Here is a 26,381-nt window from a genome sequence, read left to right as displayed (position 1 = left end):
CCCATAACTTAAGGAAAATTATTATACTCTGTCTGGCTAAAGACGTCTAATCGAGCAAAATATTGCGTAATCATTATCTCTCAGTTATATATTAGCGTTAAACGATATAAATAACAAAAATATTAGACACTTCGCGCCTGGAGAAAGTGCGAGTCGGCGCCTTCACCTTAATGTCAGAATGCGAAAATTCACTAGTAGCTTTTTTCAAGCAGGTTCTGTTCGTCCGTTCTCTGTAATCGTTTGGTATCTGATTAAATTGACATACTCGTCCATGGCTTCCGTAAACGAAAATTTCACTGTGACCCCGACGTGATTTGAACACGCAACCTTCTGATCTGGAGTCAGACGCGCTACCGTTGCGCCGCGGAGTCGACGCTGCTAAGCTCTTATCATGAATAGGTTCCTCGAACACTTACTGTACCGTTCAAACCTAAGAAATAATGACAGTAGGATCCACGAGAGACTCTTCCCAGATGTACTTGCTCTGGCGGGGGTGTAACTCAGTGGTAGAGTGTCTGCTTCGCATGCAGAAAGTCCTGGGTTCAAATCCCAGCTCCTCCAATTTTTGTTTTTCCGTGCAGCAGTATATGAAAACTTTTGCCTAGCACCATATTCTATCAAATTCAGCGTACAAGATTCTTCCCCAAGCAAGTGGATTTCTTACAGTTCGACGCCATAGCGGGAGGACGATGACCTGCAAGACCCTGGCCTGCGATCCCCCCATTGAAATGTTGCTCCAAAGCCTTCGGTATGGCGTGCGGAGTGCATCTCAATCATTTCAAACATGTATTTGCAACTAAATGCGACAATCGTTATTTGTTTTTTCAAGATACTGAAAAATGAAGGGGGCACCCGGGATTGAACCGGGGACCTCTCGATCTACAGTCGAATGCTCTACGACTGAGCTATACCCCCTTTCACAAATTTTCTATCCCCATAACTTAAGGAAAATTATTATACTCTGTCTGGCTAAAGACGTCTAATCGAGCAAAATATTGCGTAATCATTATCTCTCAGTTATATATTAGCGTTAAACGATATAAATAACAAAAATATTAGACACTTCGCGCCTGGAGAAAGTGCGAGTCGGCGCCTTCACCTTAATGTCAGAATGCGAAAATTCACTAGTAGCTTTTTTCAAGCAGGTTCTGTTCGTCCGTTCTCTGTAATCGTTTGGTATCTGATTAAATTGACATACTCGTCCATGGCTTCCGTAAACGAAAATTTCACTGTGACCCCGACGTGATTTGAACACGCAACCTTCTGATCTGGAGTCAGACGCGCTACCGTTGCGCCACGGAGTCGACGCTGCTAAGCTCTTATCATGAATAGGTTCCTCGAACACTTACTGTACCGTTCAAACCTAAGAAATAATGACAGTAGGATCCACGAGAGACTCTTCCCAGATGTACTTGCTCTGGCGGGGGTGCAACTCAGTGGTAGAGTGTCTGCTTCGCATGCAGAAAGTCCTGGGTTCAAATCCCAGCTCCTCCAATTTTTGTTTCTCCGTGCAGCAGTATATGAAAACTTTTGCCTAGCACCATATTCTATCAAATTCAGCGTACAAGATTCTTCCCCAAGCAAGTGGATTTCTTACAGTTCGACGCCATAGCGGGAGGACGATGACCTGCAAGACCCTGGCCTGCGATCCCCCCATTGAAATGTTGCTCCAAAGCCTTCGGTATGGCGTGCGGAGTGCATCTCAATCATTTCAAACATGTATTTGCAACTAAATGCGACAATCGTTATTTGTTTTTTCAAGATACTGAAAAATGAAGGGGGCACCCGGGATTGAACCGGGGACCTCTCGATCTGCAGTCGAATGCTCTACGACTGAGCTATACCCCCTTTCACAAACTTTCTATCCCCATAACTTAAGGAAAATTATTATACTCTGTCTGGCTAAAGACGTCTAATCGAGCAAAATATTGCGTAATCATTATCTCTCAGTTATATATTAGCGTTAAACGATGTTGTTGTTGTTGTTGTCTTCAGTCCTGAGACTGGTTTGATGCAGCTCTCCATGCTACTCTATCCTGCGCAAGCTGCTTCATCTCCCAGTACCTACTGCAACCTACATCCTTCTGAATCTGCTTAGTGTACTGATCTCTCGGTCTCCCTCTACGATTTTTACCCTCCACACTGCCCTCCAATGCTAAATTTGTGATCCCTTGATGCCTCAAAACATGTCCTACCAACCGATCCCTTCTTCCAGTCAAGTTGTGCCACAAACTTCTCTTCTCCCCAATCCTATTCAATACCTCCTCATTAGTTACGTGATCTATCCACCTTATCTTCAGTATTCTTCTGTAGCACCACATTTCGAAAGCTTCTATTCTCTTCTTGTCCAAACTAGTTATCGTCCATGTTTCACTTCCATACATGGCTACAATCCAAACAAATACTTTCAGAAACGACTTCCTGATACATAAATCTATACTCGATGTTAACAAATTTCTCTTCTTCAGAAACGCTTTCCTTGCCATTGCCAGTCTACATTTTATATCCTCTCTACTTCGACCATCATCAGTTATTTTACTTCCTAAATAGCAAAACTCCTTTACTACTTTAAGTGTCTCATTTCCTAATCTAATTCCCTCAGCATCACCCGATTTAATTTGACTACATTCCATTATCCTCGTTTTGCTTTTGTTAATGTTCATCTTATATCCTCCTTTCAAGACACTGTCCATTCCGTTCAACTGCTCTTCCAAGTCCTTTGCCGTCTCTGACAGAATTACAATGTCATCGGCGAACCTCAAAGTTTTTACTTCGTCTCCATGAATTTTAATACCTACTCCAAATTTTTCTTTTGTTTCCTTTACTGCTTGCTCAATATACAGATTGAATAACATCGGGGAGAGGCTACAACCCTGTCTCACTCCTTTCCCAACCACTGCTTCCCTTTCATGCCCCTCGACTCTTATTACTGCCATCTGGTTTCTGTACAAACTATAAATAGCCTTTCGCTCCCTGTATTTTACCCCTGCCACCTTTAGAATTTGAAAAAGAGTACTCCAGTCAACATTGTCAAAAGCTTTCTCTAAGTCTACAAATGCTAGAAACGTAGGTTTGCCTTTTCTTAATCTTTCTTCTAAGATAAGTCGTAAGGTCAGTATTGCCTCACGTGTTCCAACATTTCGACGGAATCCAAACTGATCCTCCCCGAGGTCTGCATCTACCAGTTTTTCCATTCGTCTGTAAAGAATTCGCGTTAGTATTTTGCAGCCGTGGCTTATTAAACTGATAGTTCGGTAATTTTCACATCTGTCAGCACCTGCTTTCTTTGGGATTGGAATTATTATATTCTTCTTGAAGTCTGAGGGTATTTCGCCTGTCTCATACATCTTGCTCACCAGCTGGTAGAGTTTTGTCATGACTGGCTCTCCCAAGGCCGTCAGTAGTTCTAATGGAATGTTGTCTACTCCGGGGGCCTTGTTTCGACTCAGGTCTTTCAGTGCTCTGTCAAACTCTTCACGCAGTATCGTATCTCCCATTTCGTCTTCATCTACATCCTCTTCTATTTCCATAATATTGTCCTCAAGTACATCGCTCTTGTACAAACCTTCTATATACTCCTTCCACCTTTCTGCCTTCCCTTCTTTGCTTAGAACTGGGCTGCCATCTGAGCTCTTGATATTCATACACGTGGTTCTCTTCTCTCCAAAGGTCTCTTTAATTTTCCTGTAGGCAGTATCTATCTTACCCCTAGTGAGATAAGCTTCTACATCCTTACATTTGTCCTCTAGCCATCCCTGTTTAGCCATTTTGCACTTCCTGTCGATCTCATTTTTGAGACGTTTGTATTCCTTTTTGCCTGCTTCATTTACTGCATTTTTATATTTTCTCCTTTCATCAATTAAATTCAATATTTCTTCTGTTACCCAAGGATTTCTAGCAGCCCTCGTCTTTGTACCTACTTTATCCTCTGCTGCCTTCACTACTACATCCCTCAGAGCTACCCATTCTTCTTCTACTGTATTTCTTTCCCCTATTCCTGTCAATTGTTCCCTTATGCTCTCTCTGAAACTCTGTACAACCTCTGGTTCTTTCAGTTTATCCAGGTCCCATCTCTTTAATTTCTCACATTTTTGCAGTTTCTTCAGTTTTAATCTACAGGTCATAACCAATAGATTGTGGTCAGAGTCCACATCTGCCCCTGGAAATGTCTTACAACTTAAAACCTGGTTCCTAAATCTCTGTCTTACCATTATATAATCTATCTGATACCTTTTAGTATCTCCAGGGTTCTTCCACGTATACAACCTTCTTTCATGATTCTTAAACCAAGTGTTAGCTATGATTAAGTTGTGCTCTGTGCAAAATTCTACTAGGCGGCTTCCTCTTTCATTTCTTAGCCCCAATCCATATTCACCTAATATGTTTCCTTCTCTCCCTTTTCCTACACTCGAATTCCAGTCACCCATTACTATTAAATTTTCGTCTCCCTTCACTATCTGAATAATTTCTTTTATTTCATCGTACATTTCTTCAATTTCTTCGTCATCTGCAGAGCTAGTTGGCATATAAACTTGTACTACTGTAGTAGGTGTGGGCTTCGTATCTATCTTGGCCACAATAATGCGTTCACTATGCTGTTTGTAGTAGCTTACCCGCATTCCTATTTTCCTATTCATTATTAAACCTACTCCTGCATTACCCCTATTTGATTTTGTGTTTATAACCCTGTAGTCACCTGACCAGAAGTCTTGTTCCTCCTGCCACCGAACTTCACTAATTCCCACTATATCTAACTTTAACCTATCCATTTCCCTTTTTAAATTTTCTAACCTACCTGCCCGATTAAGGGATCTGACATTCCACGCTCCGATCCGTAGAACGCCAGTTTTCTTTCTCCTGATAACGACATCCTCCTGAGTAGTCCCCGCCCGGAGATCCGAATGGGGGACTATTTTACCTCCGGAATATTTTACCCAAGAAGATGCCATCATCATTTAATCATACAGTAAAGCTGCATGTCCTCGGGAAAAATTACGGCTGTAGTTTCCCCTTGCTTTCAGCCGTTCGCAGTATCAGCACAGCAAGGCCGTTTTGGTTAATGTTGCAAGGCCAGATCAGTCAATCATCCAGACTGTTGCCCCTGCAACTACTGAAAAGGCTGCTGCCCCTCTTCAGGAACCACACGTTTGTCTGGCCTCTCAACAGATACCCCTCCGTTGTGGTTGCACCTACGGTACGGCCATCTGTATCGCTGAGGCACGCAAGCCTCCCCACCAACGGCAAGGTCCATGGTTCATGGGGGGGAACAAAAATATTAGACACTTCGCGCCTGGAGAAAGTGCGAGTCGGCGCCTTCACCTTAATGTCAGAATGCGAAAATTCACTAGTAGCTTTTTTCAAGCAGGTTCTGTTCGTCCGTTCTCTGTAATCGTTTGGTATCTGATTAAATTGACATACTCGTCCATGGCTTCCGTAAACGAAAATTTCACTGTGACCCCGACGTGATTTGAACACGCAACCTTCTGATCTGGAGTCAGACGCGCTACCGTTGCGCCACGGAGTCGACGCTGCTAAGCTCTTATCATGAATAGGTTCCTCGAACACTTACTGTACCGTTCAAACCTAAGAAATAATGACAGTAGGATCCACGAGAGACTCTTCCCAGATGTACTTGCTCTGGCGGGGGTGTAACTCAGTGGTAGAGTGTCTGCTTCGCATGCAGAAAGTCATGGGTTCAAATCCCAGCTCCTCCAATTTTTGTTTCTCCGTGCAGCAGTATATGAAAACTTTTGCCTAGCACCATATTCTATCAAATTCAGCGTACAAGATTCTTCCCCAAGCAAGTGGATTTCTTACAGTTCGACGCCATAGCGGGAGGACGATAACCTGCAAGACCCTGGCCTGCGATCCCCCCATTGAAATGTTGCTCCAAAGCCTTCGGTATGGCGTGCGGAGTGCATCTCAATCATTTCAAACATGTATTTGCAACTAAATGCGACAATCGTTATTTGTTTTTTCAAGATACTGAAAAATGAAGGGGGCACCCGGGATTGAACCGGGGACCTCTCGATCTGCAGTCGAATGCTCTACGACTGAGCTATACCCCCTTTCACAAACTTTCTATCCCCATAACTTAAGGAAAATTATTATACTCTGTCTGGCTAAAGACGTCTAATCGAGCAAAATATTGCGTAATCATTATCTCTCAGTTATATATTAGCGTTAAACGATATAAATAACAAAAATATTAGACACTTCGCGCCTGGAGAAAGTGCGAGCCGGCGCCTTCACCTTAATGTCAGAATGCGAAAATTCACTAGTAGCTTTTTTCAAGCAGGTTCTGTTCGTCCGATCTCTGTAATCGTTTGGTATCTGATTAAATTGACATACTCGTCCATGGCTTCCGTAAACGAAAATTTCACTGTGACCCCGACGTGATTTGAACACGCAACCTTCTGATCTGGAGTCAGACGCGCTACCGTTGCGCCACGGAGTCGACGCTGCTAAGCTCTTATCATGAATAGGTTCCTCGAACACTTACTGTACCGTTCAAACCTAAGAAATAATGACAGTAGGATCCACGAGAGACTCTTCCCAGATGTACTTGCTCTGGCGGGGGTGTAACTCAGTGGTAGAGTGTCTGCTTCGCATGCAGAAAGTCCTGGGTTCAAATCCCAGCTCCTCCAATTTTTGTTTCTCCGTGCAGCAGTATATGAAAACTTTTGCCTAGCACCATATTCTATCAAATTCAGCGTACAAGATTCTTCCCCAAGCAAGTGGATTTCTTACAGTTCGACGCCATAGCGGGAGGACGATGACCTGCAAGACCCTGGCCTGCGATCCCCCCATTGAAATGTTGCTCCAAAGCCTTCGGTATGGCGTGCGGAGTGCATCTCAATCATTTCAAACATGTATTTGCAACTAAATGCGACAATCGTTATTTGTTTTTTCAAGATACTGAAAAATGAAGGGGGCACCCGGGATTGAACCGGGGACCTCTCGATCTGCAGTCGAATGCTCTACGACTGAGCTATACCCCCTTTCACAAACTTTCTATCCCCATAACTTAAGGAAAATTATTATACTCTGTCTGGCTAAAGACGTCTAATCGAGCAAAATATTGCGTAATCATTATCTCTCAGTTATATATTAGCGTTAAACGATATAAATAACAAAAATATTAGACACTTCGCGCCTGGAGAAAGTGCGAGCCGGCGCCTTCACCTTAATGTCAGAATGCGAAAATTCACTAGTAGCTTTTTTCAAGCAGGTTCTGTTCGTCCGATCTCTGTAATCGTTTGGTATCTGATTAAATTGACATACTCGTCCATGGCTTCCGTAAACGAAAATTTCACTGTGACCCCGACGTGATTTGAACACGCAACCTTCTGATCTGGAGTCAGACGCGCTACCGTTGCGCCACGGAGTCGACGCTGCTAAGCTCTTATCATGAATAGGTTCCTCGAACACTTACTGTACCGTTCAAACCTAAGAAATAATGACAGTAGGATCCACGAGAGACTCTTCCCAGATGTACTTGCTCTGGCGGGGGTGTAACTCAGTGGTAGAGTGTCTGCTTCGCATGCAGAAAGTCCTGGGTTCAAATCCCAGCTCCTCCAATTTTTGTTTCTCCGTGCAGCAGTATATGAAAACTTTTGCCTAGCACCATATTCTATCAAATTCAGCGTACAAGATTCTTCCCCAAGCAAGTGGATTTCTTACAGTTCGACGCCATAGCGGGAGGACGATGACCTGCAAGACCCTGGCCTGCGATCCCCCCATTGAAATGTTGCTCCAAAGCCTTCGGTATGGCGTGCGGAGTGCATCTCAATCATTTCAAACATGTATTTGCAACTAAATGCGACAATCGTTATTTGTTTTTTCAAGATACTGAAAAATGAAGGGGGCACCCGGGATTGAACCGGGGACCTCTCGATCTGCAGTCGAATGCTCTACGACTGAGCTATACCCCCTTTCACAAACTTTCTATCCCCATAACTTAAGGAAAATTATTATACTCTGTCTGGCTAAAGACGTCTAATCGAGCAAAATATTGCGTAATCATTATCTCTCAGTTATATATTAGCGTTAAACGATATAAATAACAAAAATATTAGACACTTCGCGCCTGGAGAAAGTGCCAGTCGGCGCCTTCACCTTAATGTCAGAATGCGAAAATTCACTAGTAGCTTTTTTCAAGCAGGTTCTGTTCGTCCGTTCTCTGTAATCGTTTGGTATCTGATTAAATTGACATACTCGTCCATGGCTTCCGTAAACGAAAATTTCACTGTGACCCCGACGTGATTTGAACACGCAACCTTCTGATCTGGAGTCAGACGCGCTACCGTTGCGCCACGGAGTCGACGCTGCTAAGCTCTTATCATGAGTAGGTTCCTCGAACACTTACTGTACCGTTCAAACCTAAGAAATAATGACAGTAGGATCCACGAGAGACTCTTCCCAGATGTACTTGCTCTGGCGGGGGTGTAACTCAGTGGTAGAGTGTCTGCTTCGCATGCAGAAAGTCCTGGGTTCAAATCCCAGCTCCTCCAATTTTTGTTTCTCCGTGCAGCAGTATATGAAAACTTTTGCCTAGCACCATATTCTATCAAATTCAGCGTACAAGATTCTTCCCCAAGCAAGTGGATTTCTTACAGTTCGACGCCATAGCGGGAGGACGATGACCTGCAAGACCCTGGCCTGCGATCCCCCCATTGAAATGTTGCTCCAAAGCCTTCGGTATGGCGTGCGGAGTGCATCTCAATCATTTCAAACATGTATTTGCAACTAAATGCGACAATCGTTATTTGTTTTTTCAAGATACTGAAAAATGAAGGGGGCACCCGGGATTGAACCGGGGACCTCTCGATCTGCAGTCGAATGCTCTACATCAGAGCTATACCCCCTTTCACAAACTTTGTATCCCCATAACTTAAGGAAAATTATTATACTCTGTCTGGCTAAAGACGTCTAATCGAGCAAAATATTGCGTAATCATTATCTCTCAGTTATATATTAGCGTTAAACGATATAAATAACAAAAATATTAGACACTTCGCGCCTGGAGAAAGTGCGAGTCGGCGCCTTCACCTTAATGTCAGAATGCGAAAATTCACTAGTAGCTTTTTTCAAGCAGGTTCGTCCGTTCTCTGTAACCGTTTGGTATCTGATTAAATTGACATACTCGTCCATGGCTTCCGTAAACGAAAATTTCACTGTGACCCCGACGTGATTTGAACACGCAACCTTCTGATCTGGAGTCAGACGCGCTACCGTTGCGCCACGGAGTCGACGCTGCTAAGCTCTTATCATGAATAGGTTCCTCGAACACTTACTGTACCGTTCAAACCTAAGAAATAATGACAGTAGGATCCACGAGAGACTCTTCCCAAACGTACTTGCTCTGGCGGGGGTGTAACTCAGTGGTAGAGTGTCTGCTTCGCATGCAGAAAGTCCTGGGTTCAAATCCCAGCTCCTCCAATTTTTGTTTCTCCGTGCAGCAGTATATGAAAACTTTTGCCTAGCACCATATTCTATCAAATTCAGCGTACAAGATTCTTCCCCAAGCAAGTGGATTTCTTACAGTTCGACGCCATAGCGGGAGGACGATGACCTGCAAGACCCTGGCCTGCGATCCCCCCATTGAAATGTTGCTCCAAAGCCTTCGGTATGGCGTGCGGAGTGCATCTCAATCATTTCAAACATGTATTTGCAACTAAATGCGACAATCGTTATTTGTTTTTTCAAGATACTGAAAAATGAAGGGGGCACCCGGGATTGAACCGGGGACCTCTCGATCTGCAGTCGAATGCTCTACGACTGAGCTATACCCCCTTTCACAAACTTTCTATCCCCATAACTTAACGAAAATTACTATACTCTGTCTGGCTAAAGACGTCTAATCGAGCAAAATATTGCGTAATCATTATCTCTCAGTTATATATTAGCGTTAAACGATATAAATAACAAAAATATTAGACACTTCGCGCCTGGAGAAAGTGCGAGTCGGCGCCTTCACCTTAATGTCAGAATGCGAAAATTCACTAGTAGCTTTTTTCAAGCAGGTTCTGTTCGTCCGTTCTCTGTAATCGTTTGGTATCTGATTAAATTGACATACTCGTCCATGGCTTCCGTAAACGAAAATTTCACTGTGACCCCGACGGGATTTGAACACGCAACCTTCTGATCTGGAGTCAGACGCGCTACCGTTGCGCCACGGAGTCGACGCTGCTAAGCTCTTATCATGAATAGGTTCCTCGAACACTTACTGTACCGTTCAAACCTAAGAAATAATGACAGTAGGATCCACGAGAGACTCTTCCCAGATGTACTTGCTCTAGCGGGGGTGTAACTCAGTGGTAGAGTGTCTGCTTCGCATGCAGAAAGTCCTGGGTTCAAATCCCAGCTCCTCCAATTTTTGTTTCTCCGTGCAGCAGTATATGAAAACTTTTGCCTAGCACCATATTCTATCAAATTCAGCGTACAAGATTCTTCCCCAAGCAAGTGGATTTCTTACAGTTCGACGCCATAGCGGGAGGACGATGACCTGCAAGACCCTGGCATGCGATCCCCCATTGAAATGTTGCTCCAAAGCCTTCGGTATGGCGTGCGGAGTGCATCTCAATCATTTCAAACATGTATTTGCAACTAAATGCGACAATCGTTATTTGTTTTTTCAAGATACTGAAAAATGAAGGGGGCACCCGGGATTGAACCGGGGACCTCTCGATCTGCAGTCGAATGCTCTACGACTGAGCTATACCCCCTTTCACAAACTTTCTATCCCCATAACTTAAGGAAAATTATTATACTCTGTCTGGCTAAAGACGTCTAATCGAGCAAAATATTGCGTAATCATTATCTCTCAGTTATATATTAGCGTTAAACGATATAAATAACAAAAATATTAGACACTTCGCGCCTGGAGAAAGTGCGAGTCGGCGCCTTCACCTTAATGTCAGAATGCGAAAATTCACTAGTAGCTTTTTTCAAGCAGGTTCTGTTCGTCCGTTCTCTGTAATCGTTTGGTATCTGATTAAATTGACATACTCGTCCATGGCTTCCGTAAACGAAAATTTCACTGTGACCCCGACGTGATTTGAACACGCAACCTTCTGATCTGGAGTCAGACGCGCTACCGTTGCGCCACGGAGTCGACGCTGCTAAGCTCTTATCATGAATACGTTCCTCGAACACTTACTGTACCGTTCAAACCTAAGAAATAATGACAGTAGGATCCACGAGAGACTCTTCCCAGATGTACTTGCTCTGGCGGGGGTGTAACTCAGTGGTAGAGTGTCTGCTTCGCATGCAGAAAGTCCTGGGTTCAAATCCCAGCTCCTCCAATTTTTGTTTCTCCGTGCAGCAGTATATGAAAACTTTTGCCTAGCACCATATTCTATCAAATTCAGCGTACAAGATTCTTCCCCAAGCAAGTGGATTTCTTACAGTTCGACGCCATAGCGGGAGGACGATGACCTGCAAGACCCTGGCCTGCGATCCCCCCATTGAAATGTTGCTCCAAAGCCTTCGGTATGGCGTGCGGAGTGCATCTCAATCATTTCAAACATGTATTTGCAACTAAATGCGACAATCGTTATTTGTTTTTTCAAGATACTGAAAAATGAATGGGGCACCCGGGATTGAACCGGGGACCTCTCGATCTGCAGTCGAATGCTCTGCGACTGAGCTATACCCCCTTTCACAAACTTTCTATCCCCATAACTTAAGGAAAATTATTATACTCTGTCTGGCTAAAGACGTCTAATCGAGCAAAATATTGCGTAATCATTATCTCTCAGTTATATATTAGCGTTAAACGATATAAATAACAAAAATATTAGACACTTCGCGCCTGGAGAAAGTGCCAGTCGGCGCCTTCACCTTAATGTCAGAATGCGAAAATTCACTAGTAGCTTTTTTCAAGCAGGTTCTGTTAGTCCGTTCTCTGTAATCGTTTGGTATCTGATTAAATTGACATACTCGTCCATGGCTTCCGTAAACGAAAATTTCACTGTGACAAGGCGTGATTTGAACACGCAACCTTCTGATCTGGAATCAGACGCGCTACCGTTGCGCCACGGAGTCGACGCTGCTAAGCTCTTATCATGAATAGGTTCCTCGAACGCTTACTGTACCGTTCAAACCTAAGAAATAATGACAGTAGGATCCACGAGGGACTCTTCCCAGATGTACTTGCTCTGGCGGGGGTGTAACTCAGTGGTAGAGTGTCTGCTTCGCATGCAGAAAGTCCTGGGTTCAAATCCCAGCTCCTCCAATTTTTGTTTCTCCGTGCAGCAGTATATGAAAACTTTTGCCTAGCACCATATTCTATCAAATTCAGCGTACAAGATTCTTCCCCAAGCAAGTGGATTTCTTACAGTTCGACGCCATAGCGGGAGGACGATGACCTGCAAGACCCTGGCCTGCGATCCCCCCATTGAAATGTTGCTCCAAAGCCTTCGGTAAGGCGTGCGGAGTGCATCTCAATCATTTCAAACATGTATTTGCAACTAAATGCGACAATCGTTATTTGTTTTTTCAAGATACTGAAAAATGAAGGGGGCACCCGGGATTGAACCGGGGACCTCTCGATCTGCAGTCGAATGCTCTGCGACTGAGCTATACCCCCTTTCACAAACTTTCTATCCCCATAACTTAAGGAAAATTATTATACTCTGTCTGGCTAAAGACGTCTAATCGAGCAAAATATTGCGTAATCATTATCTCTCAGTTATATATTAGCGTTAAACGATATAAATAACAAAAATATTAGACACTTCGCGCCTGGAGAAAGTGCGAGTCGGCGCCTTCACCTTAATGTCAGAATGCGAAAATTCACTAGTAGCTTTTTTCAAGCAGGTTCTGTTCGTCCGTTCTCTGTAATCGTTTGGTATCTGATTAAATTGACATACTCGTCCATGGCTTCCGCAAACGAAAATTTCACTGTGACCCCGACGTGATTTGAACACGCAACCTTCTGATCTGGAGTCAGACGCGCTACCGTTGCGCCACGGAGTCGACGACGCTAAGCTCTTATCATGAATAGGTTCCTCGAACACTTACTGTACCGTTCAAACCTAAGAAATAATGACAGTAGGATCCACGAGAGACTCTTCCCAGATGTACTTGCTCTGGCGGGGGTGTAACTCAGTGGTAGAGTGTCTGCTTCGCATGCAGAAAGTCCTGGGTTCAAATCCCAGCTCCTCCAATTTTTGTTTCTCCGTGCAGCAGTATATGAAAACTTTTGCCTAGCACCATATTCTATCAAATTCAGCGTACAAGATTCTTCCCCAAGCAAGTGGATTTCTTACAGTTCGACGCCATAGCGGGAGGACGATGACCTGCAAGACCCTGGCCTGCGATCCCCCCATTGAAATGTTGCTCCAAAGCCTTCGGTATGGCGTGCGGAGTGCATCTCAATCATTTCAAACATGTATTTGCAACTAAATGCGACAATCGTTATTTGTTTTTTCAAGATACTGAAAAACGAAGGGGGCACCCGGGATTGAACCGGGGACCTCTCGATCTGCAGTCGAATGCTCTACGACTGAGCTATACCCCCTTTCACAAACTTTCTATCCCCATAACTTAAGGAAAATTATTATACTCTGTCTGGCTAAAGACGTCTAACCGAGCAAAATATTGCGTAATCATTATCTCTCAGTTATATATTAGCGTTAAACGATATAAATAACAAAAATATTAGACACTTCGCGACTGGAGAAAGTGCGAGTCGGCGCCTTCACCTTAATGTCAGAATGCGAAAATTCACTAGTAGCTTTTTTCAAGCAGGTTCTGTTCGTCCGTTCTCTGTAATCGTTTGGTATCTGATTAAATTGACATACTCGTCCATGGCTTCCGTAAACGAAAATTTCACTGTGACCCCGACGTGATTTGAACACGCAACCTTCTGATCTGGAGTCAGACGCGCTACCATTGCGCCATGGAGTCGACGCTGCTAAGCTCTTATCATGAATAGGTTCCTCGAACACTTACTGTACCGTTCAAACCTAAGAAATAATGACAGTAGGATCCACGAGAGACTCTTCCCAGATGTACTTGCTCTGGCGGGGGTGTAACTCAGTGGTAGAGTGTCTGCTTCGCATGCAGAAAGTCCTGGGTTCAAATCCCAGCTCCTCCAATTTTTGTTTCTCCGTGCAGCAGTATATGAAAACTTTTGCCTAGCACCATATTCTATCAAATTCAGCGTACAAGATTCTTCCCCAAGCAAGTGGATTTCTTACAGTTCGACGCCATAGCGGGAGGACGATGACCTGCAAGACCCTGGCCTGCGATCCCCCCATTGAAATGTTGCTCCAAAGCCTTCGGTATGGCGTGCGGAGTGCATCTCAATCATTTCAAACATGTATTTGCAACTAAATGCGACAATCGTTATTTGTTTTTTCAAGATACTGAAAAACGAAGGGGGCACCCGGGATTGAACCGGGGACCTCTCGTTCTGCAGTCGAATGCTCTACGACTGAGCTATACCCCCTTTCACAAACTTTCTATCCCCATAACTTAAGGAAAATTATTCTACTCTGTCTGGCTAAAGACGTCTAATCGAGCAAAATATTGCGTAATCATTATCTCTCAGTTATATATTAGCGTTAAACGATATAAATAACAAAAATATTAGACACTTCGCGCCTGGAGAAAGTGCGAGTCGGCGCCTTCACCTTAATGTCAGAATGCGAAAATTCACTAGTAGCTTTTTTCAAGCAGGTTCTGTTCGTCCGTTCTCTGTAATCGTTTGGTATCTGATTAAATTGACATACTCGTCCATGGCTTCCGTAAACGAAAATTTCACTGTGACCCCGACGTGATTTGAACACGCAACCTTCTGATCTGGAGTCAGACGCGCTACCGTTGCGCCACGGAGTCGACGCTGCTAAGCTCTTATCATGAATAGGTTACTCGAACACTTACTGTACCTTTCAAACCTAAGAAATAATGACAGTAGGATACACGAGAGACTCTTCCCAGATGTACTTGCTCTGGCGGGGGTGTAACTCAGTGGTAGAGTGTCTGCTTCGCATGCAGAAAGTCCTGGGTTCAAATCCCAGCTCCTCCAATTTTTGTTTCTCCGTGCAGCAGTATATGAAAACTTTTGCCTAGCACCATATTCTATCAAATTCAGCGTACAAGATTCTTCCCCAAGCAAGTGGATTTCTTACAGTTCGACGCCATAGCGGGAGGACGATGACCTGCAAGACCCTGGCCTGCGATCCCCCCATTGAAATGTTGCTCCAAAGCCTTCGGTATGGCGTGCGGAGTGCATCTCAATCATTTCAAACATGTATTTGCAACTAAATGCGACAATCGTTATTTGTTTTTTCAAGATACTGAAAAATGAAGGGGGCACCCGGGATTGAACCGGGGACCTCTCGATCTGCAGTCGAATGCTCTACGACTGAGCTATACCCCCTTTCACAAACTTTCTATCCCCATAACTTAAGGAAAATTATTATACTCTGTCTGGCTAAAGACGTCTAATAGAGCAAAATATTGCGTAATCATTATCTCTCAGTTATATATTAGCGTTAAACGATATAAATAACAAAAATATTAGACACTTCGCGCCTGGAGAAAGTGCGAGTCGGCGCCTTCACCTTAATGTCAGAATGCGAAAATTCACTAGTAGCTTTTTTCAAGCAGGTTCTGTTCGTCCGTTCTCTGTAATCGTTTCGTATCTGATTAAATTGACATACTCGTCCATGGCTTCCGTAAACGAAAATTTCACTGTGACCCCGACGTGATTTGAACACGCAACCTTCTGATCTGGAGTCAGACGCGCTACCGTTGCGCCACGGAGTCGACGCTGCTAAGCTCTTATCATGAATAGGTTCCTCGAACACTTACTGTACCGTTCAAACCTAAGAAATAATGACAGTAGGATCCACGAGAGACTCTTCCCAGATGTACTTGCTCTGGCGGGGGTGTAACTCAGTGGTAGAGTGTCTGCTTCGCATGCAGAAAGTCCTGGGTTCAAATCCCAGCTCCTCCAATTTTTGTTTCTCCATGCAGCAGTATATGAAAACTTTTGCCTAGCACCATATTCTATCAAATTCAGCGTACAAGATTCTTCCCCAAGCAAGTGGATTTCTTACAGTTCGACGCCATAGCGGGAGGACGATGACCTGCAAGACCCTGGCCTGCGATCCCCCCATTGAAATGTTGCTCCAAAGCCTTCGGTATGGCGTGCGGAGTGCATCTCAATCATTTCAAACATGTATTTGCAACTAAATGCGACAATCGTTATTTGTTTTTTCAAGATACTGAAAAATGAAGGGGGCACCCGGGATTGAACCGGGGACCTCTCGATCTGCAGTCGAATGCTCTACGACTGAGCTATACCCCCTTTCACAAACTTTCTATCCCCATAACTTAAGGAAAATTATTATACTCTGTCTGGCTAAAGGCGTCTAATCGAGCAAAATATTGCGTAATCATTATCTCTCAGTTATATATTAGCGTTAAACGATATAAATAACAAAAATATTAGACACTTCGCGCCTGGAGAAAGTGCGAGTCGGCGCCTTCACCTTAATGTCAGAATGCGAAAATTCACTAGTAGCTTTTTTCAAGCAGGTTCTGTTCGTCCGTTCTCTGTAATCGTTTGGTATCTGATTAAATTGACATACTCGTCCATGGCTTCCGTAAACGAAAATTTCACTGTGACCCCGACGTGATTTGAACACGCAACCTTCTGATCTGGAGTCAGACGCGCTACCGTTGCGCCACGGAGTCGACGCTGCTAAGCTCTTATCATGAATAGGTTCCTCGAACACTTACTGTACCGTTCAAACCTAAGAAATAATGACAGTAGGATCCACGAGAGACTCTTCCCAGATGTACTTGCTCTGGCGGGGGTGTAACTCAGTGGTAGAGTGTCTGCTTCGCATGCAGAAAGTCCTGGGTTCAAATCCCAGCTCCTCCAATTTTTGTTTCTCCGTGCAGCAGTATATGAAAACCATATTCTATCAAATTCAGCGTACAAGATTCTTCCCCAAGCAAGTGGATTTCTTACAGTTCGACGCCATAGCGGGAGGACGATGACCTGCAAGACCCTGGCCTGCGATCCCCCCATTGAAATGTTGCTCCAAAGCCTTCGGTATGGCGTGCGGAGTGCATCTCAATCATTTCAAACATGTATTTGCAACTAAATGCGACAATCGTTATTTGTTTTTTCAAGATACTGAAAAATGAAGGGGGCACCCGGGATTGAACCGGGGACCTCTCGATCTGCAGTCGAATGCTCTACGACTGATCTATACCCCCTTTCACAAACTTTCTATCCCCATAACTTAAGGAAAATTATTATACTCTGTCTGGCTAAAGACGTCTAATCGAGCAAAATATTGCGTAATCATTATCTCTCAGTTATATATTAGCGTTAAACGATATAAATAACAAAAATATTAGACTCTTCGCGCCTGGAGAAAGTGCGAGTCGGCGCCTTCACCTTAATGTCAGAATGCGAAAATTCACTAGTAGCTTTTTTCAAGCAGGTTCTGTTCGTCCGTTCTCTGTAATCGTTTGGTATCTGATTAAATTGACATACTCGTCCATGTCTTCCGTAAACGAAAATTTCACTGTGACCCCGACGTGATTTGAACACGCAACCTTCTGATCTGGAGTCAGACGCGCTACCGTTGCGCCACGGAGTCGACGCTGCTAAGCTCTTATCATGAATAGGTTCCTCGAACACTTACTGTACCGTTCAAACCTAAGAAATAATGACAGTAGGATCCACGAGAGACTCTTCCCAGATGTACTTGCTCTGGCGGGGGTGTAACTCAGTGGTAGAGTGTCTGCTTCGCATGCAGAAAGTCCTGGGTTCAAATCCCAGCTCCTCCAATTTTTGTTTCTCCGTGCAGCAGTATATGAAAACTTTTGCCTAGCACCATATTCTATCAAATTCAGCGTACAAGATTCTTCCCCAAGCAAGTGGATTTCTTACAGTTCGACGCCATAGCGGGAGGACGATGACCTGCAAGACCCTGGCCTGCGATCCCCCCATTGAAATGTTGCTCCAAAGCCTTCGGTATGGCGTGCGGAGTGCATCTCAATCATTTCAAACATGTATTTGCAACTAAATGCGACAATCGTTATTTGTTTTTTCAAGATACTGAAAAATGAAGGGGGCACCCGGGATTGAACCGGGGACCTCTCGATCTGCAGTCGAATGCTCTACGACTTTTTTTTTTTTTTTTTTTCTTTTTTTTTTTTTTTTTTTTTTTTTTTTTTAATGAAGTAGTGGCAGGCAGGCGGCGGCAAAGAGGGCAGGGGTCAAGAATCCTGAGGCCTGGCCTCGATGTCGCCCCCATACCAGTCACCCATTTGTATATGTGAAATTTTTTTAATTTTTTTATTTTTTATTTATAATTTTGTTTGAACCACTTTTTTTTTCCTCTTTTTTTTTTTTTTTTTTTTTTATGAGGATCTTCCAGAAGGGATCCATTCTTCCACCAGAACTCAATCCATTTCTTCTAGGTGAGTGAGGCGTTAACGGCAAAAAAAAATGATGACACTATCAACTATGTTAAGCAGTGTCGAACTAACGTACCTTTTCTGGTTAGGATTAATAAATAAATAAATAAGAAATAAGTGATTAAAAAGGAATCTTCTCCTTTGTTGGTGCAAAATATAAGAAAACGAAAAGTGTTTGTTTTTTTCTCTAGTGTTGTCTTCACATCTTTCGTCTGTTATTGTCCTCTGCTGCTCCTCAATGATGTAGCGAATAGTCGGTTTCGCCTTACTTCGAAAGAAGGTTAAACATGCATTCATGTCTCGTGGTATAGTTTCGGGCGTTCTTTAAATATTACGTTCCCCGTCATGGCAAGACTGACGGGTCGAGTGTCGAATCGCATATCACACAATGGTCTTGCTTAAAAAGTTGGCAAAGGTCGCCTTGTAGTTACGTTCGCGTGCGATCATGCTGTGCTGCAGGGTCAGGTATAGAACGAAATCGTCTTTGTTCTTATCGCCAGTACTAAAAATATAGTGCACTGTGTGACCTATTATCCAGTTGACAGCATTCCGCTTTGTCCTGGGAAATGGGATTGCTTCAGGGTTGAGAAAGTCAGCTGGCGTTATCGCAGATGGTGAGGTCCTCTTGATGCTCGACAGTTTCTGTCGGGCGTAACCCCATATATCTTTCGTGGTACCACAGACGAAACGGTGTTCTTCGCTGTCTATGAGATTACACGTGACACACATTGGCGAGTCCTGCAAATGAATTGCATGAAGCCTGGACTGCGTCGGGATTTTTCTATTGACGGCAGCGTACCACGTCGCCTTTACTTGCGAAGGTAAGTAGGGGCTGTGGATGTTTTGCCACGTCGCGTCCCAGTTGTAGTTTGGAAATTTTTGTTCGATAACATTCCGTGATTTAGTTGCCACAAAGGAGTTGTAGATTGCCTTAACTGTCGTCAAATTCTTTTCAGAGACTGTTGTATGGACATAACTATACTCTAAGAGAAAACTCTTGAAGTGGTAGAGCGCAGTCGGTATATGGTGCACATCAATTGGCGGTTGAAGATCAGTCGGTGCGATTTCATTCAGGACAAGAGCGGTCAGACTGGTCGGTGACTGTTTCCATAGCTTGTAAGTTTTGCAGAAATAAAGAGCTTTCGCTTTTTTGTGTACATCGGTGAGACTGAGTCCGCCATCTCGCGTTGGGAGTGTCAAGGTGTCATATCGAACTTTAAAGATCTGGCCACGACATACAAAGTGTCCAAGCGCGGACAGCATGCATTTGGCTATATCGGTGGGGATGGGCAAAACTTGAGCCACATAATTGATTTTGGCAGTGATATAAATATTGGCCAATTCAACCTTTTGAAGCTCGTCCAATTTCCTGACGCTATGTAACTTCGCACAAGCACGAATTTTGTTGAGCAATTGCTTATAATTGGCGGCAATGGTGTGGCGGATGGTGTTCCGAAAATCGACACCGAGACACGTCATCCTAGTGATCTCTTTAAGCTGGCCATGACCGATCGCGCCTATGCCTTGCCCAACGTTCATGATCCCTGATTTCGTCCAATGCAGTTTCGCACCAGATGCCTTTTCATATTGTGAGATGATCAGGAGACCCCTCTCGACCTCATTGACATTCATAGCTAGGAAGGTAACATCATCAGCGTAAGCTCGGCACACTATCTTCTGCCCGTGTATGTGGAGTCCTTGTAAACGTTCCGTCAAGGTGACTAGCAGCGGTTCGATCGCAATGGCAAACAGCGCCATCGACATAGGGCAGCCCTGCCTAACAGAACTGTTTATCGGGACGGCGCGACTTGGCTGACCGTTAACGACAAGTTTGGATGTACTATTCCGTAACAATTTCTGTATGATGCTGATGAACTGCGGAGGAAAACCCAGAGTCTGCATTATCTGGAAAAGGTAAGGATGGTTCACTCTGTCGAAAGCCTGTGCGAAATCTAAAGTTACGATAGCACATCGGATTTTGCAAGCGTCCGCAACAGAAATCACATCTCGATAGTCTGATAATGTCTGATATATAGCTCTGTCCTTTCCAACACTCGTTTGATGTGATCCAATGACGGTATGCATCACAGTTTTCATTCTCGTTGCGAGAATGCGAGCAAAAATTTTGTAGTCGCTGTTGAGCAACGTAATGGGTCGCAAAGTTGCGACGGTGTTATTGCTCGTCCGTTTCGGGAGTAAGACCACAAGTCCTTCACTGAATGGCGGAGGAATGGGCATGTCCGGTTGGAGAAGTTCGTTGCAGAGCACCGTCAGCTTTGTCTTCAGTTGTGGCCAGAAGACTTGATAAAGTTCCACCGGGAGACCGTCACATCCGGGAGATTTGTTTTTTGGACTGTGGAACACCACATCTTCCAGTTCATCTTCCGTTACATCGGTGACGAGTTCGGCTACAGCCGCAGGGCGAAGCCTGTGCGTTAAGCTGCTCCGGAACGCTGCAAGGGCTTCGTCGTCGGTAGGTTTATTGGACATCAAGTCAGTGTAATAAGTTTGAACGGCGTCTCTGATATCGTGTTGCCGAGTTAGAATCGTGCCGTCTTCGGATTGTAGTTCAGTTAAGATCTTTGTCCGTGCTCGTTTAGTTTCACGTATCAGGTGATAAATGGATGGCTGTTCGCCTTTTGCCATAGTCGAAACCCGACCTCTAATTTTGTAACCTTCCATCTGTTTTCGTTTCAAAAGTAATATTTTTGCTTGCAGTCTTTTAATGCGGGGGTAGTTGTCAATCACAGTGGCATCAAGAGTATATAAGTCTCGAAGACATTGATAATAAAACTCCATCGTTCTCTTAAACCACCAGTTCTTATTCCGGGAATATTGTATCATGGATTTACGAATTTTCGGTTTAGCGCATTCGAGCCACCATTGCAATGCCGAGCCGTACGTACTGAATTTGGCTTCACTTTCATTCCACGCTCGAGTGAAGGCTTCTCTGCATTCAGGATCGTCTAAATGTGCAACATTTAGTTTCCATAGTCCTTTGCCTCGGTAGGTTTCCTGTTTCCCCAAATTCAGCGTGCAAATATAAGCCGCATGGTCGGAGAAACTGGTTGGCCAGACCTCAGTTTGTAAAATTCGCTGTCTGAGAGTGTCCGATACGTAAATGCGGTCCAATCTACTCGCTGAATGATTCGTGACGTGAGTAAAACCAGGTGTTGTACCAAACTTGTGCTCCCACGTATCGACTAAACGTAAATCCTTGACGATCTGTTCTAATTCAATCGATTTATTGAAATGCGGCGTCTGATCTTTGGCGTTAAGTACACAGTTAAAATCTCCCGCCAATATTAGGTGGTCATATTGTGTTGCAAAAAGCGGAAGTATTTCTTCCTTGAAAAAGTCCGCTCGGCGTCGCCTATTAGTTGAGCCGGATGGTGCATACAGATTTAGGAGTCTAACATTATTGATAGTCACGCCAATTCCCCTGCAACTTATGAGTCGTTCTACATTCTGGACGATAATTCCTTCTTTCGTGAGAATAGCGGTGCCTAAATCGGAACCGTGTCCCGGATTGGCCGTCACATTATAACCGGGAATGTGGTTCAAAGCAATGTCGGCGACCTCCTGAAGCAAGAGGATATCAATGTCGGCGGCGTATAAGAGGTCTACGATGTTGTCGAGTTTGAGGGAACTGCGGATTTTATTTATATTTAATGTACCAATTTTATACGCCTGCTGATCAGTCATTCACGCTCTTACGAGAGTAAGAAGGAATCGGCGCCGTTTTAAAAGAAGTCAGAGTCCTCTTCTTTGTTTGCCTGCCGTGGATCCAGTAACTTATCATCATGTGCCGGTTCTACTGCCGTAGAAGGCTGTTCGGGAAATCGGGAAGTGACTGGAATATCAGTTGCATCAGCGTCCATGTGTTCGACCTCTGGTTCCGCCGCCCAGTCTATAGTGCTGGGGTTCTTGGACGCAAGAGGATGATGTTGTCGTTGTTCTTTTAAACAATGATCAACATCGTCACTGCACATGGGAGACACCTGGCCGGTAGCATCGCGAGAGGGCTCAGTTAGCGTGATTGCACGATCTTCATCCCGCAGGTGTGCAGAAGTTAGCGCCTGTTGTCGGGAGGATTCTGGTGATTTTGCACTGACTTTGTCCATGATTTGCTGCACCTTTCCCCGCAACGACGCCGCCGCCTCTTCCGCACCCTGGCGGGCGATTCTGCGTTTCTTGTTCTTCCGCGGGGATTTAGCAGGTGGACAACGCTCATCGGAATCCGAGATTTCATGGTGGGGTTGTGGGGAACGACATTCAGCAGTCACAGTCCTGACCTGCGTCTCTGAGGAGGTGGAATTTTGTTCTGTTGACAGAGTCGGGGACTGCGCTACGGAATCAACCACGTCACTCACACTCAGGTGTTGCTCTTGTCGCTCAGAAATGTCAACAAGTTGCTCGGCCGTTGGAGGAAGGGTTGGTTGGGGGCGAATGTCTACTTCGGTATCCATGGGCAGTTGGTCGGTCGGTTGGTCGCGAGCCACCGAAGCGTAAGTGGTGGACAAAATAGTCATCTCCGCGGACTTCACCGGTTCACCTGTCGGCAGCTGCACAACACGTCTTTGAATACATTCAGAACGAATATGACCTGGAGAATTGCAAGCTGCACACGTTCGTGGTTGACCATCATAAATGACGATACCTCGATAACCGCAAACGTTAATGTAAGACGGAATATGTCGTAATAAGTCCACCTTCAACTGCCTGACACCGTTCAAAACCGGATATTTGTGAGCACCGGACCATTTTTCTGCAAAATTACTGAGGACCTTCCCAAAGGGTGCAATAACAAGATTGATCGCATCTGTAGGAACTTCAAAGGGTAGCTCAAAAATTCGAATTGTTCGAATACCAAGTCCCACATGATCGACAGTAACTTCGCCAATATTTCCATCACTGTGTTTAAACTTAAGCTTACCACCGGTATTATTGACAACTCGTTCGCATAACTCAGGGTTTTTCAGCTTCAAGTACATCACACTACTCACAATTGACAAGTGAAAACCAACAGTATCTTCAAACGGAACTTGAACAACTTCCTCTAACCAATCCTCAATTTCGAAAGATTTAGGTCGAGCAAAACGTCGATCAAAGGTAAATTTCAGAGTGTCCTTTCTACTAAGTAGAGCCATTACTGCATTTTCGAACGTTGACAGAATATCTAACTACTGCGAAGCGCCGGCGAAAACGCACAGACTTACACAGCGGATGTAAACAAAGCCAGCCGCAGAGCGAAGCACAGCACGACGAACCGCTCGCCACCGCCGCTGCAGGCAGACATACGACTGAGCTATACCCCCTTTCACAAACTTTCTATCCCCATAACTTAAGGAAAATTATTATACTCTGTCTGGCTAAAGACGTCTAATCGAGCAAAATATTGCGTAATCATTATCTCTCAGTTATATATTAGCGTTAAACGATATAAATAACAAAAATATTAGACACTTCGCGCCTGGAGAAAGTGCGAGTCGGCGCCTTCACCTTAATGTCAGAATGCGAAAATTCACTAGTAGCTTTTTTCAAGCAGGTTCTGTTCGTCCGTTCTCTGTAATCGTTTGGTATCTGATTAAATTGACATACTCGTCCATGGCTTCCGTAAACGAAAATTTCACTGTGACCCCGACGTGATTTGAACACGCAACCTTCTGATCTGGAGTCAGACGCGCTACCGTTGCGCCACGGAGTCGACGCTGCTAAGCTCTTATCATGAATAGGTTCCTCGAACACTTACTGTACCGTTCAAACCTAAGAAATAATGACAGTAGGATCCACGAGAGACTCTTCCCAGATGTACTTGCTCTGGCGGGGGTGTAACTCAGTGGTAGAGTGTCTGCTTCGCATGCAGAAAGTCCTGGGTTCAAATCCCAGCTCCTCCAATTTTTGTTTCTCCGTGCAGCAGTATATGAAAACTTTTGCCTAGCACCATATTCTATCAAATTCAGCGTACAAGATTCTTCCCCAAACAAGTGGATTTCTTACAATTCGACGCCATAGCGGGAGGACGATGACCTGCAAGACCCTGGCCTGCGATCCCCCCATTGAAATGTTGCTCCAAAGCCTTCGGTATGGCGTGCGGAGTGCATCTCAATCATTTCAAACATGTATTTGCAACTAAATGCGACAATCGTTATTTGTTTTTTCAAGATACTGAAAAATGAAGGGGGCACCCGGGATTGAACCGGGGACCTCTCGATCTGCAGTCGAATGCTCTACGACTGAGCTATACCCCCTTTCACAAACTTTCTATCCCCATAACTTAAGGAAAATTATTATACTCTGTCTGGCTAAAGACGTCTAATCGAGCAAAATATTGCGTAATCATTATCTCTCAGTTATATATTAGCGTTAAACGATATAAATAACAAAAATATTAGACACTTCGCGCCTGGAGAAAGTGCGAGTCGGCGCCTTCACCTTAATGTCAGAATGCGAAAATTCACTAGTAGCTTTTTTCAAGCAGGTTCTGTTCGTCCGTTCTCTGTAATCGTTTGGTATCTGATTAAATTGACATACTCGTCCATGGCTTCCGTAAACGAAAATTTCACTGTGACCCCGACGTGATTTGAACACGCAACCTTCTGATCTGGAGTCAGACGCGCTACCGTTGCGCCACGGAGTCGACGCTGCTAAGCTCTTATCATGAATACGTTCCTCAAACACTTACTGTACCGTTCAAACCTAAGAAATAATGACAGTAGGATCCACGAGAGACTCTTCCCAGATGTACTTGCTCTGGCGGGGGTGTAACTCAGTGGTAGAGTGTCTGCTTCGCATGCAGAAAGTCCTGGGTTCAAATCCCAGCTCCTCCAATTTTTGTTTCTCCGTGCAGCAGTATATGAAAACTTTTGCCTAGCACCATATTCTATCAAATTCAGCGTACAAGATTCTTCCCCAAGCAAGTGGATTTCTTACAGTTCGACGCCATAGCGGGAGGACGATGACCTGCAAGACCCTGGCCTGCGATCCCCCCATTGAAATGTTGCTCCAAAGCCTTCGGTATGGCGTGCGGAGTGCATCTCAATCATTTCAAACATGTATTTGCAACTAAATGCGACAATCGTTATTTGTTTTTTCAAGATACTGAAAAATGAAGGGGGCACCCTGGATTGAACCGGGGACCTCTCGATCTGCAGTCGAATGCTCTATGACTGAGCTATACCCCCTTTCACAAACTTTCTATCCCCATAACTTAAGGAAAATTATTATACTCTGTCTGGCTAAAGACGTCTAATCGAGCAAAATATTGCGTAATCATTATCTCTCAGTTATATATTAGCGTTAAACGATATAAATAACAAAAATATTAGACACTTCGCGCCTGGAGAAAGTGCGAGTCGGCGCCTTCACCTTAATGTCAGAATGCGAAAATTCACTAGTAGCTTTTTTCAAGCAGGTTCTGTTCGTCCGTTCTCTGTAATCGTTTGGTATCTGATTAAATTGACATACTCGTCCATGGCTTCCGTAAACGAAAATTTCACTGTGACCCCGACGTGATTTGAACACGCAACCTTCTGATCTGGAGTCAGACGCGCTACCGTTGCGCCACGGAGTCGACGCTGCTAAGCTCTTATCATGAATAGGTTCCTCGAACACTTACTGTACCGTTCAAACCTAAGAAATAATGACAGTAGGATCCACGAGAGACTCTTCCCAGATGTACTTGCTCTGGCGGGGGTGTAACTCAGTGGTAGAGTGTCTGCTTCGCATGCAGAAAGTCCTGGGTTCAAATCCCACCTCCTCCAATTTTTGTTTCTCCGTGCAGCAGTATATGAAAACTTTTGCCTAGCACCATATTCTATCAAATTCAGCGTACAAGATTCTTCCCCAAGCAAGTGGATTTCTTACAGTTCGACGCCATAGCGGGAGGACGATGACCTGCAAGACCCTGGCCTGCGATCCCCCCA

General features: G+C 44.4%; 54 non-coding genes across 54 annotated transcripts; 19 read left to right on the top strand and 35 right to left on the bottom strand.

The window, feature by feature from the left end:
• Nucleotides 1–299: 299 nt before the first annotated feature.
• Nucleotides 300–371, bottom strand: Trnaw-cca (transfer RNA tryptophan (anticodon CCA)). Its single transcript has one exon. It is a non-coding gene; the product is annotated as a tRNA-Trp (tRNA).
• A 118-nt stretch (nt 372–489) lies between these two features.
• Nucleotides 490–561, top strand: Trnaa-cgc (transfer RNA alanine (anticodon CGC)). Its single transcript has one exon. It is a non-coding gene; the product is annotated as a tRNA-Ala (tRNA).
• Nucleotides 562–843: 282 nt separating this feature from the next.
• On the bottom strand, nt 844–915 carry Trnay-gua (transfer RNA tyrosine (anticodon GUA)). The gene has a single exon. It is a non-coding gene; the product is annotated as a tRNA-Tyr (tRNA).
• Nucleotides 916–1,232: 317 nt separating this feature from the next.
• Trnaw-cca (transfer RNA tryptophan (anticodon CCA)) lies at nt 1,233–1,304 on the bottom strand. Its single transcript has one exon. It is a non-coding gene; the product is annotated as a tRNA-Trp (tRNA).
• Nucleotides 1,305–1,422: 118 nt separating this feature from the next.
• Trnaa-cgc (transfer RNA alanine (anticodon CGC)) lies at nt 1,423–1,494 on the top strand. Its single transcript has one exon. It is a non-coding gene; the product is annotated as a tRNA-Ala (tRNA).
• Nucleotides 1,495–1,776: 282 nt separating this feature from the next.
• Nucleotides 1,777–1,848, bottom strand: Trnac-gca (transfer RNA cysteine (anticodon GCA)). The gene has a single exon. It is a non-coding gene; the product is annotated as a tRNA-Cys (tRNA).
• A 3,604-nt stretch (nt 1,849–5,452) lies between these two features.
• Trnaw-cca (transfer RNA tryptophan (anticodon CCA)) lies at nt 5,453–5,524 on the bottom strand. Its single transcript has one exon. It is a non-coding gene; the product is annotated as a tRNA-Trp (tRNA).
• Nucleotides 5,525–5,642: 118 nt separating this feature from the next.
• Trnaa-cgc (transfer RNA alanine (anticodon CGC)) lies at nt 5,643–5,714 on the top strand. The gene has a single exon. It is a non-coding gene; the product is annotated as a tRNA-Ala (tRNA).
• Nucleotides 5,715–5,996: 282 nt separating this feature from the next.
• Trnac-gca (transfer RNA cysteine (anticodon GCA)) lies at nt 5,997–6,068 on the bottom strand. The gene has a single exon. It is a non-coding gene; the product is annotated as a tRNA-Cys (tRNA).
• A 317-nt stretch (nt 6,069–6,385) lies between these two features.
• On the bottom strand, nt 6,386–6,457 carry Trnaw-cca (transfer RNA tryptophan (anticodon CCA)). Its single transcript has one exon. It is a non-coding gene; the product is annotated as a tRNA-Trp (tRNA).
• Nucleotides 6,458–6,575: 118 nt separating this feature from the next.
• Nucleotides 6,576–6,647, top strand: Trnaa-cgc (transfer RNA alanine (anticodon CGC)). Its single transcript has one exon. It is a non-coding gene; the product is annotated as a tRNA-Ala (tRNA).
• Nucleotides 6,648–6,929: 282 nt separating this feature from the next.
• On the bottom strand, nt 6,930–7,001 carry Trnac-gca (transfer RNA cysteine (anticodon GCA)). The gene has a single exon. It is a non-coding gene; the product is annotated as a tRNA-Cys (tRNA).
• A 317-nt stretch (nt 7,002–7,318) lies between these two features.
• On the bottom strand, nt 7,319–7,390 carry Trnaw-cca (transfer RNA tryptophan (anticodon CCA)). Its single transcript has one exon. It is a non-coding gene; the product is annotated as a tRNA-Trp (tRNA).
• A 118-nt stretch (nt 7,391–7,508) lies between these two features.
• On the top strand, nt 7,509–7,580 carry Trnaa-cgc (transfer RNA alanine (anticodon CGC)). The gene has a single exon. It is a non-coding gene; the product is annotated as a tRNA-Ala (tRNA).
• A 282-nt stretch (nt 7,581–7,862) lies between these two features.
• On the bottom strand, nt 7,863–7,934 carry Trnac-gca (transfer RNA cysteine (anticodon GCA)). Its single transcript has one exon. It is a non-coding gene; the product is annotated as a tRNA-Cys (tRNA).
• Nucleotides 7,935–8,251: 317 nt separating this feature from the next.
• Nucleotides 8,252–8,323, bottom strand: Trnaw-cca (transfer RNA tryptophan (anticodon CCA)). The gene has a single exon. It is a non-coding gene; the product is annotated as a tRNA-Trp (tRNA).
• Nucleotides 8,324–8,441: 118 nt separating this feature from the next.
• Nucleotides 8,442–8,513, top strand: Trnaa-cgc (transfer RNA alanine (anticodon CGC)). Its single transcript has one exon. It is a non-coding gene; the product is annotated as a tRNA-Ala (tRNA).
• A 282-nt stretch (nt 8,514–8,795) lies between these two features.
• Trnac-gca (transfer RNA cysteine (anticodon GCA)) lies at nt 8,796–8,867 on the bottom strand. Its single transcript has one exon. It is a non-coding gene; the product is annotated as a tRNA-Cys (tRNA).
• Nucleotides 8,868–9,179: 312 nt separating this feature from the next.
• Nucleotides 9,180–9,251, bottom strand: Trnaw-cca (transfer RNA tryptophan (anticodon CCA)). The gene has a single exon. It is a non-coding gene; the product is annotated as a tRNA-Trp (tRNA).
• A 118-nt stretch (nt 9,252–9,369) lies between these two features.
• On the top strand, nt 9,370–9,441 carry Trnaa-cgc (transfer RNA alanine (anticodon CGC)). Its single transcript has one exon. It is a non-coding gene; the product is annotated as a tRNA-Ala (tRNA).
• A 282-nt stretch (nt 9,442–9,723) lies between these two features.
• Trnac-gca (transfer RNA cysteine (anticodon GCA)) lies at nt 9,724–9,795 on the bottom strand. Its single transcript has one exon. It is a non-coding gene; the product is annotated as a tRNA-Cys (tRNA).
• Nucleotides 9,796–10,112: 317 nt separating this feature from the next.
• Trnaw-cca (transfer RNA tryptophan (anticodon CCA)) lies at nt 10,113–10,184 on the bottom strand. The gene has a single exon. It is a non-coding gene; the product is annotated as a tRNA-Trp (tRNA).
• Nucleotides 10,185–10,302: 118 nt separating this feature from the next.
• On the top strand, nt 10,303–10,374 carry Trnaa-cgc (transfer RNA alanine (anticodon CGC)). The gene has a single exon. It is a non-coding gene; the product is annotated as a tRNA-Ala (tRNA).
• Nucleotides 10,375–10,655: 281 nt separating this feature from the next.
• On the bottom strand, nt 10,656–10,727 carry Trnac-gca (transfer RNA cysteine (anticodon GCA)). Its single transcript has one exon. It is a non-coding gene; the product is annotated as a tRNA-Cys (tRNA).
• A 317-nt stretch (nt 10,728–11,044) lies between these two features.
• Nucleotides 11,045–11,116, bottom strand: Trnaw-cca (transfer RNA tryptophan (anticodon CCA)). Its single transcript has one exon. It is a non-coding gene; the product is annotated as a tRNA-Trp (tRNA).
• Nucleotides 11,117–11,234: 118 nt separating this feature from the next.
• Trnaa-cgc (transfer RNA alanine (anticodon CGC)) lies at nt 11,235–11,306 on the top strand. The gene has a single exon. It is a non-coding gene; the product is annotated as a tRNA-Ala (tRNA).
• A 279-nt stretch (nt 11,307–11,585) lies between these two features.
• Trnac-gca (transfer RNA cysteine (anticodon GCA)) lies at nt 11,586–11,660 on the bottom strand. The gene has a single exon. It is a non-coding gene; the product is annotated as a tRNA-Cys (tRNA).
• Nucleotides 11,661–12,166: 506 nt separating this feature from the next.
• Trnaa-cgc (transfer RNA alanine (anticodon CGC)) lies at nt 12,167–12,238 on the top strand. The gene has a single exon. It is a non-coding gene; the product is annotated as a tRNA-Ala (tRNA).
• A 282-nt stretch (nt 12,239–12,520) lies between these two features.
• Nucleotides 12,521–12,592, bottom strand: Trnac-gca (transfer RNA cysteine (anticodon GCA)). The gene has a single exon. It is a non-coding gene; the product is annotated as a tRNA-Cys (tRNA).
• Nucleotides 12,593–12,909: 317 nt separating this feature from the next.
• Nucleotides 12,910–12,981, bottom strand: Trnaw-cca (transfer RNA tryptophan (anticodon CCA)). Its single transcript has one exon. It is a non-coding gene; the product is annotated as a tRNA-Trp (tRNA).
• A 118-nt stretch (nt 12,982–13,099) lies between these two features.
• Nucleotides 13,100–13,171, top strand: Trnaa-cgc (transfer RNA alanine (anticodon CGC)). Its single transcript has one exon. It is a non-coding gene; the product is annotated as a tRNA-Ala (tRNA).
• Nucleotides 13,172–13,453: 282 nt separating this feature from the next.
• Trnac-gca (transfer RNA cysteine (anticodon GCA)) lies at nt 13,454–13,525 on the bottom strand. Its single transcript has one exon. It is a non-coding gene; the product is annotated as a tRNA-Cys (tRNA).
• A 317-nt stretch (nt 13,526–13,842) lies between these two features.
• Nucleotides 13,843–13,914, bottom strand: Trnaw-cca (transfer RNA tryptophan (anticodon CCA)). Its single transcript has one exon. It is a non-coding gene; the product is annotated as a tRNA-Trp (tRNA).
• A 118-nt stretch (nt 13,915–14,032) lies between these two features.
• On the top strand, nt 14,033–14,104 carry Trnaa-cgc (transfer RNA alanine (anticodon CGC)). The gene has a single exon. It is a non-coding gene; the product is annotated as a tRNA-Ala (tRNA).
• A 282-nt stretch (nt 14,105–14,386) lies between these two features.
• On the bottom strand, nt 14,387–14,458 carry Trnac-gca (transfer RNA cysteine (anticodon GCA)). The gene has a single exon. It is a non-coding gene; the product is annotated as a tRNA-Cys (tRNA).
• Nucleotides 14,459–14,775: 317 nt separating this feature from the next.
• Nucleotides 14,776–14,847, bottom strand: Trnaw-cca (transfer RNA tryptophan (anticodon CCA)). The gene has a single exon. It is a non-coding gene; the product is annotated as a tRNA-Trp (tRNA).
• Nucleotides 14,848–14,965: 118 nt separating this feature from the next.
• On the top strand, nt 14,966–15,037 carry Trnaa-cgc (transfer RNA alanine (anticodon CGC)). The gene has a single exon. It is a non-coding gene; the product is annotated as a tRNA-Ala (tRNA).
• Nucleotides 15,038–15,319: 282 nt separating this feature from the next.
• Trnac-gca (transfer RNA cysteine (anticodon GCA)) lies at nt 15,320–15,391 on the bottom strand. Its single transcript has one exon. It is a non-coding gene; the product is annotated as a tRNA-Cys (tRNA).
• A 317-nt stretch (nt 15,392–15,708) lies between these two features.
• Trnaw-cca (transfer RNA tryptophan (anticodon CCA)) lies at nt 15,709–15,780 on the bottom strand. The gene has a single exon. It is a non-coding gene; the product is annotated as a tRNA-Trp (tRNA).
• Nucleotides 15,781–15,898: 118 nt separating this feature from the next.
• Nucleotides 15,899–15,970, top strand: Trnaa-cgc (transfer RNA alanine (anticodon CGC)). Its single transcript has one exon. It is a non-coding gene; the product is annotated as a tRNA-Ala (tRNA).
• Nucleotides 15,971–16,252: 282 nt separating this feature from the next.
• Trnac-gca (transfer RNA cysteine (anticodon GCA)) lies at nt 16,253–16,324 on the bottom strand. Its single transcript has one exon. It is a non-coding gene; the product is annotated as a tRNA-Cys (tRNA).
• Nucleotides 16,325–16,641: 317 nt separating this feature from the next.
• Trnaw-cca (transfer RNA tryptophan (anticodon CCA)) lies at nt 16,642–16,713 on the bottom strand. Its single transcript has one exon. It is a non-coding gene; the product is annotated as a tRNA-Trp (tRNA).
• Nucleotides 16,714–16,831: 118 nt separating this feature from the next.
• Nucleotides 16,832–16,903, top strand: Trnaa-cgc (transfer RNA alanine (anticodon CGC)). The gene has a single exon. It is a non-coding gene; the product is annotated as a tRNA-Ala (tRNA).
• A 269-nt stretch (nt 16,904–17,172) lies between these two features.
• Trnac-gca (transfer RNA cysteine (anticodon GCA)) lies at nt 17,173–17,244 on the bottom strand. Its single transcript has one exon. It is a non-coding gene; the product is annotated as a tRNA-Cys (tRNA).
• Nucleotides 17,245–17,561: 317 nt separating this feature from the next.
• Trnaw-cca (transfer RNA tryptophan (anticodon CCA)) lies at nt 17,562–17,633 on the bottom strand. The gene has a single exon. It is a non-coding gene; the product is annotated as a tRNA-Trp (tRNA).
• Nucleotides 17,634–17,751: 118 nt separating this feature from the next.
• On the top strand, nt 17,752–17,823 carry Trnaa-cgc (transfer RNA alanine (anticodon CGC)). Its single transcript has one exon. It is a non-coding gene; the product is annotated as a tRNA-Ala (tRNA).
• Nucleotides 17,824–24,091: 6,268 nt separating this feature from the next.
• Nucleotides 24,092–24,163, bottom strand: Trnaw-cca (transfer RNA tryptophan (anticodon CCA)). The gene has a single exon. It is a non-coding gene; the product is annotated as a tRNA-Trp (tRNA).
• Nucleotides 24,164–24,281: 118 nt separating this feature from the next.
• Nucleotides 24,282–24,353, top strand: Trnaa-cgc (transfer RNA alanine (anticodon CGC)). Its single transcript has one exon. It is a non-coding gene; the product is annotated as a tRNA-Ala (tRNA).
• Nucleotides 24,354–24,635: 282 nt separating this feature from the next.
• Nucleotides 24,636–24,707, bottom strand: Trnac-gca (transfer RNA cysteine (anticodon GCA)). The gene has a single exon. It is a non-coding gene; the product is annotated as a tRNA-Cys (tRNA).
• A 317-nt stretch (nt 24,708–25,024) lies between these two features.
• Trnaw-cca (transfer RNA tryptophan (anticodon CCA)) lies at nt 25,025–25,096 on the bottom strand. The gene has a single exon. It is a non-coding gene; the product is annotated as a tRNA-Trp (tRNA).
• A 118-nt stretch (nt 25,097–25,214) lies between these two features.
• On the top strand, nt 25,215–25,286 carry Trnaa-cgc (transfer RNA alanine (anticodon CGC)). Its single transcript has one exon. It is a non-coding gene; the product is annotated as a tRNA-Ala (tRNA).
• Nucleotides 25,287–25,568: 282 nt separating this feature from the next.
• Trnac-gca (transfer RNA cysteine (anticodon GCA)) lies at nt 25,569–25,640 on the bottom strand. Its single transcript has one exon. It is a non-coding gene; the product is annotated as a tRNA-Cys (tRNA).
• A 317-nt stretch (nt 25,641–25,957) lies between these two features.
• Nucleotides 25,958–26,029, bottom strand: Trnaw-cca (transfer RNA tryptophan (anticodon CCA)). Its single transcript has one exon. It is a non-coding gene; the product is annotated as a tRNA-Trp (tRNA).
• A 118-nt stretch (nt 26,030–26,147) lies between these two features.
• Nucleotides 26,148–26,219, top strand: Trnaa-cgc (transfer RNA alanine (anticodon CGC)). The gene has a single exon. It is a non-coding gene; the product is annotated as a tRNA-Ala (tRNA).
• The last annotated feature ends 162 nt before the right edge of the window (nt 26,220–26,381 follow it).

Source organism: Schistocerca gregaria, chromosome 3 (assembly GCF_023897955.1).
Source record: "Schistocerca gregaria isolate iqSchGreg1 chromosome 3, iqSchGreg1.2, whole genome shotgun sequence".
Taxonomy (NCBI): domain Eukaryota; kingdom Metazoa; phylum Arthropoda; class Insecta; order Orthoptera; family Acrididae; genus Schistocerca; species Schistocerca gregaria.
Note: the sequence above shows the minus strand (reverse complement) of the source record. Positions and strands in the feature narration are given on the sequence as shown.